Source organism: Nomascus leucogenys, chromosome 16 (assembly GCF_006542625.1).
Source record: "Nomascus leucogenys isolate Asia chromosome 16, Asia_NLE_v1, whole genome shotgun sequence".
Classification (NCBI taxonomy): Eukaryota; Metazoa; Chordata; class Mammalia; order Primates; family Hylobatidae; genus Nomascus; species Nomascus leucogenys.
The window spans coordinates 78,169,056-78,182,834 of NC_044396.1; the positions used below are offsets into that span (position 1 = coordinate 78,169,056).

Consider the following 13,779-nt stretch of genomic DNA (forward strand, 5'->3'; position numbering starts at 1 on the left):
AGCACAATGTGTTCTGAGTCAGGAGGGTAGACTGGATGAATGCTTTCGATGCTTTCAGTTTCTGGGTTATTCGTAACTCCTGCTCACTGAGGATGTTGACAGTTTCTTCTAGGTTGATGGTACTGTTCTGTGTGAGTGGTCCACCAGATAATTTCCCTTAAAGATCATCTGGGAATTCTAACAATCAATGAACATAGTTGTTCATCTGCTGAATAGCACATACCCTGATTCCTGCTCTGCCAGAACCGAGAGGCTTGTACATGGTTAGCTTCTTCTGTCTCAGAGCTAAATGAGTCAGAGGCAGTTTTCATCTGGGAGGTGAGCTCTGACCTGCTGTCTTAGAGTGGGTTCACTAGAAACAGTCCTTGACATGGAGATTCATGTACCAGTGATTTATTAAGAAAGAGCTCCCAAGAGAAACTGGTAAGGGATGGGGGGAGGAAAGACTGGGAAGGGTGTAATTTCTGGCAAAGTACCAGCCCCAGCCTAATCCTGCAGGGTGCTCTGTGGCATAAATTACACATTAAAGTTTCTCCAGCCTGGAAGCAACAGAGCCGAGCTTTATACTCCCACAAAGTCAGCTGTTGGCAGTGGACTGTGTGTGTGGTAGGTGGGTGAGGAGGAAACTCCCGGACGCTTTGAGCTTTATGTGCCTACAACCCAGGAGGCTGGAGTGGTCTGCAGGCAGCATTCTGAAGGAAGCTGCAGATGCAAGTCAGTAGAAGCAAAGCACACCAAAACTGATGCCTATGTGCACACAACGGATAAGTAGCTTCAGAGGGAATCTGGGCAGAGCTGACTATGTTCAATAAATCTATCTCCCTGCCTCCCAGAGACAACACACTTACTGGACCATGGAAAAAACAACACACTCAACTGTAAATAAAAACTTGAGTTGACCCAGGCTATCCAACCCAGGCAATTGCAAACTATGTGATACTGGGAAGATTTACTGTCTAAATTTCTTTTTTTGTTTTTTTTTAGAATTTAATAATAGAGTTGGAATATGAATGTAGGGTTTTAAAAATTCATTTCACTACATTGTGTAATAAAAATATCTAAATCATCGCATTTAAAGGGATCTTGAGCAGGCAAGCCCTCTCTGGCTGGACAGATATCTACCTATCTCAGAGAAGTATCTATCTTGTTTGTATCACTCTTCCAATTTGGTAGTTTTCCTGATTTTAGATATTTCCAGCAAAATAACAATCATGATAAACAATGATAACATCCCTGCAACAGCAAAACAAATTTCTTTCCTAAAGGGTTATGCCCACTGAATTGTCACTTTTTTGAGGAAATCTTTGCCATTACCCTGATTAAATTCCCAGTATTATATGTTTTTATAATATAAAATAACACTCCCTGTAATTTATCAGAGTGGTAATTTTAAATTATTTGGTTCTCTGATTAATATTGTTTCCTGCACTAGAATGTGAGTTCCATGAATTTAGTAACTAAGGGCAAAGCCCACCAGAAGGTCATGTGTGCTTTTGTGCACTTTGTGTGTCTTTGAGTTGTTGATCACCCTTCTACTCCTACACCCTACACAGTGACTGATGCATATTAGTTGCTTTACAAATAGGTAACCATTGTAGTGTTGTAAATTTAGCACTAGCTTAGGGCTAGAGTGAGCAGGATTTTTTGATTGAGGAAAAATTTACACAGAATGATAGTCACAGATGATAAGTGTGACATTCAATCTGAATTTTCAAATGTATTTGCCTTGTATCCAACACCCTAGTCAAGATACTGTCAAGAACATTTCAATCACACAAAAGTGGTCCTTCATGGCCCTTATCAGTCAATCTCCACTTTAGTCAACAACTCTTCCAATTTCTATTAGTTTTGTCTTTTCTTGAAATTCATATAAATCAAACCATATAGTATGCACTCTTTAATGTATGGCTTTTGTCTCAGTTCATTGTGTGTTGCTATAACAGAATACATTAAACTAAGTAATCTATAAAGAATAGAGATTTATTTCTTGGTATTCTAGAGGCTGGGAAGTCCAAGTTCATGAGGCTTGCAAGTGCCTCATTGAGGCATCATCCTTTGAAGGAAGACAGAAGGGCAAGCAAGCCGAGAATGTGAAAGAGGAGAAGGGGGCCAAACTCATCCTTTTATCGGAAACCTACTCCCAAGAAAACTAACCACTCTTCAAATAATGGCATTAATCCACTCATGAGGGCATGGCTCTCATGACCTAATCATCTCCTATAGTTCTCTTCTCTCAATGCTGCTGCATTGAGGATTAAGTTTCCAACACATGAACTTTGAGGGACACATTTAAACCATAGCAACTTCTTTCTCTTATCATTGTTTTTGAGATTATCTATGCTGTTGGGTATATCAATAGTATATTATATTATCCTACTGATGAATATTTGGCCTGTTTCCAATTGTTGGCTAATTTAAGCAAAGCTTCTATGAGTATTCTTTTACAAGGGTGTGAATAAATATATTTAGCTCACATGGGCAAATAATTAGGGATGAAATTTCTGGGTCATAGGCTAGATATATATTTAACTATATTAAAAACTGTCAAACCATTTTATATTCTCATGAACAACAGATGAGGGTTTCAGTTGCTCTACATCCTCATTATTTGGTTTTGTAAATAATTTAAATTTTAGCTATTCAAGCAGGTGTGAAGTAATATTCACTACATTTAATTTGCATTTCCCAAATAACCAGTGATGTTGAATAATTTTTCATATGCTTATTGTCATTTGTATATTTTTATTAAAGTGCCCACTCAAGTATTTTATCTATTTTTATTTGGTTGCTTTCTTCATTTTTAAATGTAGGGGCCCTTTTTGTATTCTTAATATAAGCTGAATGCCAAATATATGTTACACAAATACATACTTCCAGTTTTGGCTTGCCTTTTGGTTTTTAAATCTATCCTTTGCTATTTTTCTTCTTTGTGTCACATCTGATTTTGTTCCCTTTTTCATTTCCTGGAGTTCTTTCGTATTAAGTATTTTTTTATGGGCCAGGTGTGGTGACTCATGCCTGTAATCCTAGTACTTTGGGAGGCCAAGGTGGGAAGATCACGTGAGGCCAGGAGATCAACTTGGGCAAGTACAATAATAGGTACTTTGACATGATTAGAGATTTCGAATTCCATCTGTTTCATGTTGAAAAATCTTGGACAGCTTAACCACTCTTAGCCTCAGTTTTCTAATTTAGAAAAAAAGGATTAGTGAAACATTATTTAATATGTGTCATGTGCCCAGACTAGTATCTAGTGGAGTTGATATTCAATGCAGTATTATGATGTAGTGGGTAAGATTATGCATTCTTGAAATAGAAGATCTGGGTTCAAATTCCTGTTCTACCATTTATTTACCTTTTGATTTGGGGCAGTTACTTCATGTTTGTCTCAGTTTTGCTCAACGTGAAAAAGGGTGATAATAGAAGTTAACCATTCAATGTTGTTGAAAGGATTACACGGGTAAATACAGCATTTATACTGATGACAAACAATAAGCACTCAATGTTATATGTCATCATTTTCCCTTAACATTAGTTTTATTATTCCTATGAATACCACCACTGCTTTTACAATAAATGCTCACAATTAACAATTGCTGGACTTTCTTGGTTGGAGCCAAGATGGCCGAATAAGAACAGCTCTGGTCTCCAGCTCCCAGCCCCAGCAACACAGAAACGGTGATTTCTGCATTTCTGCTTGAGTACTGTTTCATCTCACTAGGGAGTGTGGGTGCAGGACAGTCGGTGAAGCGCACTGTGCGCGAGCCGAGCAGGGTGAGCATTGCTCACTCGGGAAGCGCAAGGGGTTGGGAGTTCCTTTCCTAGTCAAAGAAAGGGGAAGCAGATGGCACCTGGATATCGGGTCAGTCCCATCCTAATACTGCGCTTTCCAACGGCCTGGAAACCACACTAGAGATTGTGTCCCGCACCTGGCTCGGAGGGTCCTATGCCCACGGAGTCTCGCTAATTGCTAGCACAGCAGTCTGAGATCAAGCTGCGAGGTGGCAGCGAGGCTGGGGGAGGGGCGCCCGCCATTGCCCAGGCTTGCTTAGGTAAACAAAGCAGCCAGGAAGCTCGAACTGGGTGGAGCCCACCACAGCTCAAGGAGGCCTGCCTGCCTCTGTAGGCTCCACCTCTGGGGGCAGGGCACAGACAAACAAAAACTCTGCAAGAACTTCCACAGACTTAAATGTCCCTGTCTGACTGACAGCTTTGAAGAGAGTAGTGGTTCTCCCAGCACGCAGCTGGAAATCTGAGAATGGTCAGACTGCCTCCTAAAGTGGGTCCCTCACCCCTGAGCAGCCTAACTGGGAGGCACCCCCCAGTAGGGACAGACTGACACCTCATTCAACCCGGTACTTCTCTGAGACAAAACTTTCAGAGGAACTATCAGACAGCTGAATTTGTGGTCTCACGAAAATCCGCTGTTCTGCAGCCACCGCTGCTGACACCCAGCCAAACAGGGTCTGGAGTGCACCTCTAGTAAACTCCAACAGACCTGCAGCTGAGGGTCCTGTCTGGTAGAAGGAAAACTAACAAACAGAAAGGACATCCACACCAAAAACCCATCTGTACATCACCATCATCAAAGACAAAAAGTAGATAAAACCACAAAGATGGGGAAAAAACAGACCAAAAAAACTGGAAACTCTAAAAAACAGAGCACCTCTCCTCCTCCAAAGGAACGCAGTTCCTCACCAGCAACGGAACAAAGCTGGATGGAGGATGACTTTGATGAGTTGAGAGAAGAAGGCTTCAGACGATCAAACTACTCTGAGCTACGAGAGGAAATTCAAAACAACAGCAAAGAAGTTAAAAACTTTGAAAAAAAATTAGAAGAATGGATAACTAGAATAACCAATGGAGAGAAGGGCTTCAAGGAGCCGATGGAGCTGAAAGCCAAGTTTCGAGAACTACGCGAAGATTGCAGAAGCCTCAGTAGCAGATGCGATCAACTGGAAGAAAGGGTATCGCTGATGGAAGATGAAATGAATGAAATGAAGAGAGAAGGGAAGTTTAGAGAAAAAAGGATAAAAAGAAATGAACAAAGCCTCCAAGAAATTTGGGACTATGTGAAAAGACCAAACCTACGTCCGATTGGTGTACCTGAAAATGATGGGGAGAATGGAACCAAGTTGGAAAACACTCTGCAAGATATTATCCAGGAGAACTTCCCCAATCTAGCAAGGCAGGCCAGCATTCAGATTCAGGAAATACAGAGAACGCCACAAAGATACTCCTCGAGAAGGGCAACTCCAAGACACATTATTGTCAGATTCACCAAAGTTGAAATGAAAGAAAAAATGTTAAGGGCAGCCAGAGAGAAAGGTCGGGTTACCCACAAAGGGAAGCCCATCAGACTAACAGCTGATCTCTCAGCAGAAACTCTACAAGCCAGAAGAGAGTGGGGGCCGATATTCAACATTCTTAAAGAAAAGAATTTTCAACCCAGAATCTCCTATCCCGCCAAACTAAGCTTCATAAGTGAAGGAGAAATAAAACACTTTACAGACAAGCAAACGCTGAGTGATTTTGTCACCACCAGGCCTGCCCTAAAAGAGCTCCTGAAGGAAGCACTAAACATGGAAAGGAACAACCGGTACCAGCCACTGCAAAAACATGCCAAATTGTAGAGACCATCGAGACTAGGAAGAAACTATAGGAACTAACGAGCAAAATAACCAACTAACATCATAATGACAGGATCAGATTCACACATAACAATATTAACGTTAAATGTAAATGGGCTAAATGCTCCAATCAAAAGACACAGACTGGCAAACTGGATAAGGAGTCAGGACCCATCAGTGTGCTGTATTCAGGAAACCCATCTCACGTGCAGAGACACACATAGACTCAAAATAAAGGGATGGAGGAAGATCTATCAAGCAACTGGAAAACAAAAAAAGGCAGGGGTTGCAATCCTAGTCTCTGATAAAATAGACTTTAAACCAACAAAGATCAAAAGAGACAAAGAAGGCCATTACATAATGGTAAAGGGATCAATTCAACAAGAAGAGCTAACTATCCTAAATATATATGCACCCAACACAGGAGCACCCAGATTCATAAAGCAAGTCCTGAGTGACCTACTAAGGGACTTAAACTCCCACACAATAATAATGGGAGATTTTAACACCCCACTGTCAGCATTAGACAGATCAACGAGACAGAAAGTTAACAAGGATATCCAGGAATTGAACTCAGCTCTGCATAAAGTGGACCTAATAGACATCTACAGAACTCTCCACCCCAAGTCAACAGAATATACATTTTTTTCAGCACCACACCACACCTATTCCAAAATTGACCACATAGTTGGAAGTAAAGCTCTCCTCAGCAAATGTAAAAGAACAGAAATTATAACAAACTGTCTCTCAGACCACAGTGCAATCAAACTAGAACTCAGGATTAAGAAACTCACTCAAAACCGCTCTACTACATGGAAACTGAACAACCTGCTCCTGAATGACTATTGGGTACATAATGAAATGAAGGCAGAAATAAAGATGTTCTTTGAAACCAACGAGAACAAAGACACAACATACCAGAATCTCTGGGACACATTCAAAGCAGTGTGTAGAGGGAAATTTATAGCACTAAATGCCCACAAGAGAAAGCAGGAAAGATCCAAAATTGACTCCCTAACATCACAATTAAAAGAACTAGAAAAGCAAGAGCAAACACATTCAAAAGCTAGCAGAAGGCTAGAAATAACTAAAATCAGAGCAGAACTGAAGGAAATAGAGACACAAAAAACCCTTCAAAAAATTAATGAATCCAGGAGCTGGTTTTTTGAAAAGATCAACAAAATTGATGGACCGCTAGCAAGACTAATAAAGAAGAAAAGAGAGAAGAATCAAATAGATGCAATAAAAAACGAAAAAGGGGATATCACCACCGATCCCACAGAAATACAATCTACCATCAGAGAATACTACAAACACCTCTATGCAAATAAACTAGAAAATCTAGAAGAAATGGATAAATTCCTCGACAAATACACCCTCCCAAGACTAAACCAGGAAGAAGTTGAATCTCTGAATAGACCAATAACAGGTTCTGAAATTGTGGCAATAATCAATAGCTTACCAACCAAAAAGAGTCCAGGACCTGATGGATTCACAGCCGAATTCTACCAGAGGTACAAGGAGGAACTGGTACCATTCCTTCTGAAACTATTCCAATCGATAGAAAAAGAGGGAATCCTCCCTAACACATTTTATGAAGCCAGCATCGTCCTGATACCAAAACCTGGCAGAGACATAACCAAAAAAGAGAATTTCAGACCAATATCCTTGATGAACATTGATGCAAAAATCCTCAATAAAATACTGGCAAACCGAATCCAGCAGCACATCAAAAAGCTTATCCACCATGATCAAGTGGGCTTCATCCCTGGGATGCAAGGCTGGTTCAACATACGCAAATCAATAAATGTAATCCAACATATAATCAGAACCAAAGACAAAAACCACATGATTATCTCCATAGATGCAGAAAAGGCCTTTGACAAAATTCAACAACCCTTCATGCTAAAAACTCTCAATAAATTAGGTATTGATGGGACGTATCTCAAAATAATAAGAGCTATCTACGACAAACCCACAGCCAATATCATACTGAATGGGCAAAAACTGGAAGCATTCCCTCTGAAAACTGGCACAAGACAGGGATGCCCTCTCTCACCGCTCCTGTTCAACATAGTGCTGGAAGTTCTGGCCAGAGCAATCAGGCAGGAGAAGGAAATAAAAGGTATTCAATTAGGAAAAGAGGAAGTCAAATTGTCCCTGTTTGCAGATGACATGATTGTATATCTAGAAAACCCCATTGTCTCAGCCCAAAATCTCCTTAAGCTGATTAGCAACTTCAGCGAAGTCTCAGGATACAAAATTAATGTACACAAATCACAAGCATTCTTGTACACCAATAACAGACAAACAGAGAGCCAAATCATGAGTGAACTCCCATTCACAATTGCTTCAAAGAGAATAAAATACCTAGGAATCCAACTTACAAGGGATGTGAAGGACCTCTTCAAGGAGAACTACAAACCACTGCTCAATGAAATAAAAGAGGATACAAACAAATGGAAGAACATTCCATGCTCATGGGTTGGAAGAATCAATATCGTGAAAATGGCCATACTGCCCAAGGTAATTTATAGATTCAATGCCATCCCCATCAAGCTACCAATGACTTTCTTCACAGAATTGGAAAAAACTACTTTAAAGTTCATATGGAACCAAAAAAGAGCCCGCATCGCCAAGTCAATCCTAAGCCAAAAGAACAAAGCTGGAGGCATCACGCTACCTGACTTCAAACTATACTACAAGGCTACAGTAACCAAAACAGCATGGTACTGGTACCACAACAGAGACGTAGATCAATGGAACAGAACAGAGCCCTCAGAAATGATGCCGCATAGCTACAACTATCTGATCTTTGACAAACCTGACAAAAACAAGAAATGGGGAAAGGATTCCCTATTTAATAAATGGTGCTGGGAAAACTGGCTAGCCATATGTAGAAAGCTGCAACTGGATCCCTTCCTTACACCTTATACAAAAATTAATTCAAGATGGATTAAAGACTTATATGTTAGACCTAAAACCATTAAAATCCTACAAGAAAACCTAGGCAATACCATTCAGGACATAGGCGTGGGCAAGGACTTCATGTCTAAAACACCAAAAGCAATGGCAACAAAAGCCAAAATCGACAAATGGGATCTCATTAAACTAAAGAGCTTCTGCGCAGCAAAAGAAACTATCATCAGAATGAACAGGCAACCTACAGAATGGGAGAAAATTTTTGCAACCTACTCATCTGACAAAGGGCTAATATCCAGAATCTATAATGAACTCAAACAAATTTACAAGAAAAAAACAAACAACCCCATCAAAAAGTGGGCAGAGGACATGAACAGACACTTCTCAAAAGAAGACATTTATGCAGCCAGAAAACACATGAAGAAATGCTCATCATCACTGGCCATCAGAGAAATGCAAATCAAAACCACAGTGAGATACCATCTCACACCAGTTAGAATGGCCATCATTAAAAAATCAGGAAACAACAGGTGCTGGAGAGGATGTGGAGAAATAGGAACACTTTTACACTGTTGGTGGGACTGTAAACTAGTTCAACCATTGTGGAAGTCAGTGTGGCGATTCCTCAGGGATCTCGAACTGGAAATACCATTTGACCCAGCCATCCCATTACTGGGTATATACCCAAAGGACTATAAATCATGCTGCTATAAAGACACATGCACACGTATGTTTATTGCGGCACTATTCACAATAGCAAAGACTTGGAACCAACCCAAATGTCCAACAACGATAGACTGGATTAAGAAAATGTGGCACATATACACCATGGAATACTACGCAGCCATAAAAAATGATGAGTTCATGTCCTTTGTAGGGACATGGATGAAACTGGGAAACATCATTCTCAGTAAACTATCGCAAGGACAAAAAACCAAACACCGCATGTTCTCTCTCATAGGTGGGAATTGAACAATGAGAACTCATGGACACAGGAAGGGAACATCACACTCCGGGGACTGTTGTGGGTGGGGGAGGGGGAGGGACAGCATTAGGAGATACACCTAATGCTAAATGACGAGTTAATGGTGCAGGAAATCAACATGGCACATGGATACATATGTAACAAACCTGCACATTGTGCACATGTACCCTAAAACCCTAAAGTATAATAATAAAAAAAAAAAAAACAAAAAAAAAACAATTGCTTTCCAATTGCGTTTTTAAATAGAAACTTCGTAAGTTTGCCTTCGTGCTTTTCATTAATTTTCTTTCTGTCTTACATCTAATATTCTACAAATATCTCATGTCTAGAGATAATTGGTTAGCCTTATACCCTCCCTACACTTGATTTATTTGCCCCTATGAGTGACACTGCCAAAAATATCCTGTTTTCCCTTACTTTTGCCCATGTTCTTACATCCACCTTTTTGTGGCAAATGAAGCATCTTCTTGAGATATTTTCTTCCAGTGCTTCTCCTAAGATCTATCCCTCTTTTGGTTGTCCTTGTGCTATTACGAAATATATACATCCCAGGTTTCAGCTGCCCCCTTAACCACACCTAACAGGTAGTGCTTTTGCCTTACGAGTGTCTGGAAGCTGAATGAGCACTCATTCCTATAAAAATTCAGTAACACGATAAACATTTTATTTTCGAATAGTCTTTAAGATATGCATGAAGGGGGATGGGGAAGTTTGGCCCACCGGAATGATCACCAAGACACACAAAGTAGACCTGGGCCCTGGGCTCCCAGAGAAGAAAAAGAAGAAGAAAGTGGTCAAAGAACCAGAGACTCAATACTCAGTTTTAAACAATGATGATTACTTTGCCGATGTTTCTTCTATAAGAGCCACATCCCCCTCTAAGAGTGTATTACATGGGCAGGCACCTGAGATGCCTCTAGTGAAGAAAAAGAAGGAGAAAAAGAAGGGTGTCAGTGCCCTTTGCCAGGAGCATGTAGAACCTGAGACCACGCTGTGTGCCAGATGGACAGAGAAGTCACGCAGCCCTAGGAAGCAGGTGCATGGCCACTTGAAGTTCCTCAGTGGGGAGAAGAAAAAGAAGTCACCTCAGGCTATGTCCCATGCCTCTGGGGTGAAAACCTCCCCAGACCTCAGACACAGTGAGGAGGAAACCAGAGTTGGAAAGAAACTCAAAAAACACAAGAAGGCAAAAAATAGGGGGCCCAGGACCCCACAGCCTTCTCAGTCCAGGACCCTTGGTTCTGCGAGCCTGGGATGCTGCGGACACTGGCTCAGTGGGGAAGGAGGGGGAGGAACAGGCAGCCCTGGGGCAGAAACAGAAGCAGAAGAGCCCCAGGGAACACAGTGGGAAGGTGAAGAAGAAAAAAAAAATTCCACCAGGAGGGAGACGTCCTCCCAGGCCACTCCAAGCCCTCCAGGTCCTTGGAGAGCAGCCCCTGTAAAGGAAGTAAAACTAAACCAGTCAAAGTTGAGGCTCCAGAATACATCCCTATAGGAGATGGCCCTAAGGCCCCCTCGAAGAAAAAGACGAAGTCCAAGAAGAAGGTCACTGAGGAACCGGCTCTGAAAAGGAGGAAAAAATAAGAGGAAAGAGAGTGGGGTAGCAGGAGACCCTTGGAAGGAGGAAACAGACACGGACTTAGAGGTGGCGTTGGAAAAGAAAGGCAATATGGACCAGGCACACATAGACCAGGTGAGGGGAAAGGCCTTTCAAGAAGAGGTCTATCGCGAGTCAGGCAAAACGGAAGCTTCTGAAACCTGGAAGTGGACGGGAACCCAGTTTGGCCAGTGGGATACTGCTGGTTTTCAGAACGAGGAACAGAAACTGAAATTTCTCAAACTTATGGGTGGCTTCAAAAATCTGTCCCGGCCGAGGCGGGTGGATCACGAGGTTAGGAGTTCCAGACCACCCTGGCCAACGTGGTGAAACCCCGACTCTACTAAAAATACAAAAATTAGCTGGGCGTGGTGGCGTGTGCCTGTAATTCCAGCTACTTGGGAAGCTGAGGTGGGAGAATCGCTTGAACCAGGAAGGCAGAGGTTGCAGTGAGCCGAGATTGAGCCACTGCACTCCATCCTGGGTGAAAGAGCGAAACTCCGTCTCAAAACAAACAAACAAACAAACAAACAAACAAACAAACCTGTCCACTTCGTTCAGCTGCCCCCCCCACCCCCCACCCCCAGCATGATTGCAAGGCCCAACGTGGCTCTCAGCAAGAAGGCAGCCGACAGCCTGCAGCAGAACCTGCAGCAGAACCTGCAGCAGGACTACGACCGGGCCATGAGCTGGAAGTACAGCCGCGGAGCCGGCTTCAGCTTCTCCACCACCCCCAACAAGATCTTTTATATTGACAGGAACACTTCCAAGTCAGTCAACCTGGAAGATTAAACTCTAGAGTTTTGTCTCCCCACCCCCACCAAAAAAAAAAAAAGATATGCGTGAATGACACATTACAGGGTGCTCGTTATTCTGCTAAAAGGACCAGGTATTAGTTTTCAATTACTGTCATAACAAGCTACCACAAACTTCATGACTTCAAACAACACCAGTTTACGACATTAAAGCTCTGTAGGTCAGAAATCTATTATAGGTTGCATGGGACTTAAAGTGCTGACTGTAGGCTGCATTCTTTTCTGGAGGCTTGAGGGGAGAATCCATGTTCTTGCTCATTCTGGTTGGCAGAATTCAGCTCCTTGTGGCTGTGGAACTGAAGTCCCTGTCTGCTTCCTGGCTGTAGTCTGAGGGCAGTTCCAAGCTTTTAGGGGCTACCAGTATAAGGAAATACAGGTAGTCAAGGAAGACTCACAGCCTCCACTCTTCATCTTCAAAGCTAGTCACAAGGTCAAGTCCTTTTCAACTTGCATCTCCTTCTATCTGATCCTTCTTCCTCTTACAGAGTGGAATCCGTGAGGTTCCAAGGGACCCACCCAGATAATCCCAGTTAATCTTCTTATGTTCAGATCAGTTGATTAGCAATCTTAATTCTCCCTGCAACCCTAAATCCCTTTTTGCCATATATATACCACATTCACAGTTTCTGGGGATGAAGTGGACATCTTTGGGGAAGAGTCATTTCTTTTCTTTTCTTTTTTCTTACCACAAACTATCAAACTATAACAGATATTCAGCTGTTGAAAGTTACTTTCTGATCCAGCCACTGCTTTAGATTCTTTCCCCACCCTGTTTAAAGCATGGACATCCTAATTGGTCACTTCCTTTATATAAAATATTGCATTATTATAACATGTACTTTCAAAATGAAAGCCTCACTCCATTCTTCTGTCCATAAAAACAAAAGTTTTCCAGTTAATGGGAATGCACCTGTCAGTTATCTCACCCCCAAAGTCTTATCTATCTAACTAGCTATCATGTATCTAATTATCCACCATTTATCTACCTATGTGGAACTTCCATGTGGAACTGTGACTTACTTAAACCTCTTTTCTTTATAAATTACCCAGTCTCGGGTATGTCTTTGTAGCAATGTGAAAATGGACTAATACACCTATCACACTAATATCATCTATCTTCTATCATCTATGTATCTAATCTATTTATCTATCTACCTAACATCTATCATCTATTTATATGTCTGTCTAATCTATTTACCTACCTATCTATAATCTATCATCTATCTACCTATCATTTGTCTTCTATCTATCTACTATCTCATCTATCTATCTATCTACTGATATGGTTTGGCTCTGTGTCCCCACCCAAATCTCCATCTCGAATTGTAATCCCCACATGTGGAGAGAGAGACATGTAATCCCTATGTGTTGAGGGAGGGAAGCAATAGGATTATGGGGCAGTTTCCCTCATGCTGTTTTCATGATAGCGAGTGAATTCTCATGAGATCTAATGGTTTTATGGGTGGTAATTTTTCCTGTGCTCTCACATGCTCTCTTTCACCTGCAGGCAATGTAGACGTGCCTGCTTCCCCTGCTTCCCCTTCACCATGATTGTAAGTTTGCTGAGGCTCCCCAGACATGTGGAACTGTGACTTAATTAAATCTCTTTTCTTTTCAAATTACCCAGTCTCGGGTATGTCTTTGTATCTATGTGAAAATGGATTAATACACCTATCTATAATCTATCTATCATCTATCTATCAGCTATCTTGTATCCATCTAATCTATTTATCTCTCTACTTATCTATCATCTATTATCTATCTATCGATTTATCTCTACCTATCTCCAAATAAATGCAGCATATAAGAGTAATTCCTATATTAACTGCC

General features: G+C 41.4%; 1 pseudogene; it reads left to right on the top strand.

Annotated features, from left to right (window-relative positions):
• The first annotated feature begins 10,261 nt into the window (after positions 1–10,261).
• Positions 10,262–11,926, top strand: LOC100587336 (annotated as a pseudogene).
• The last annotated feature ends 1,853 nt before the right edge of the window (positions 11,927–13,779 follow it).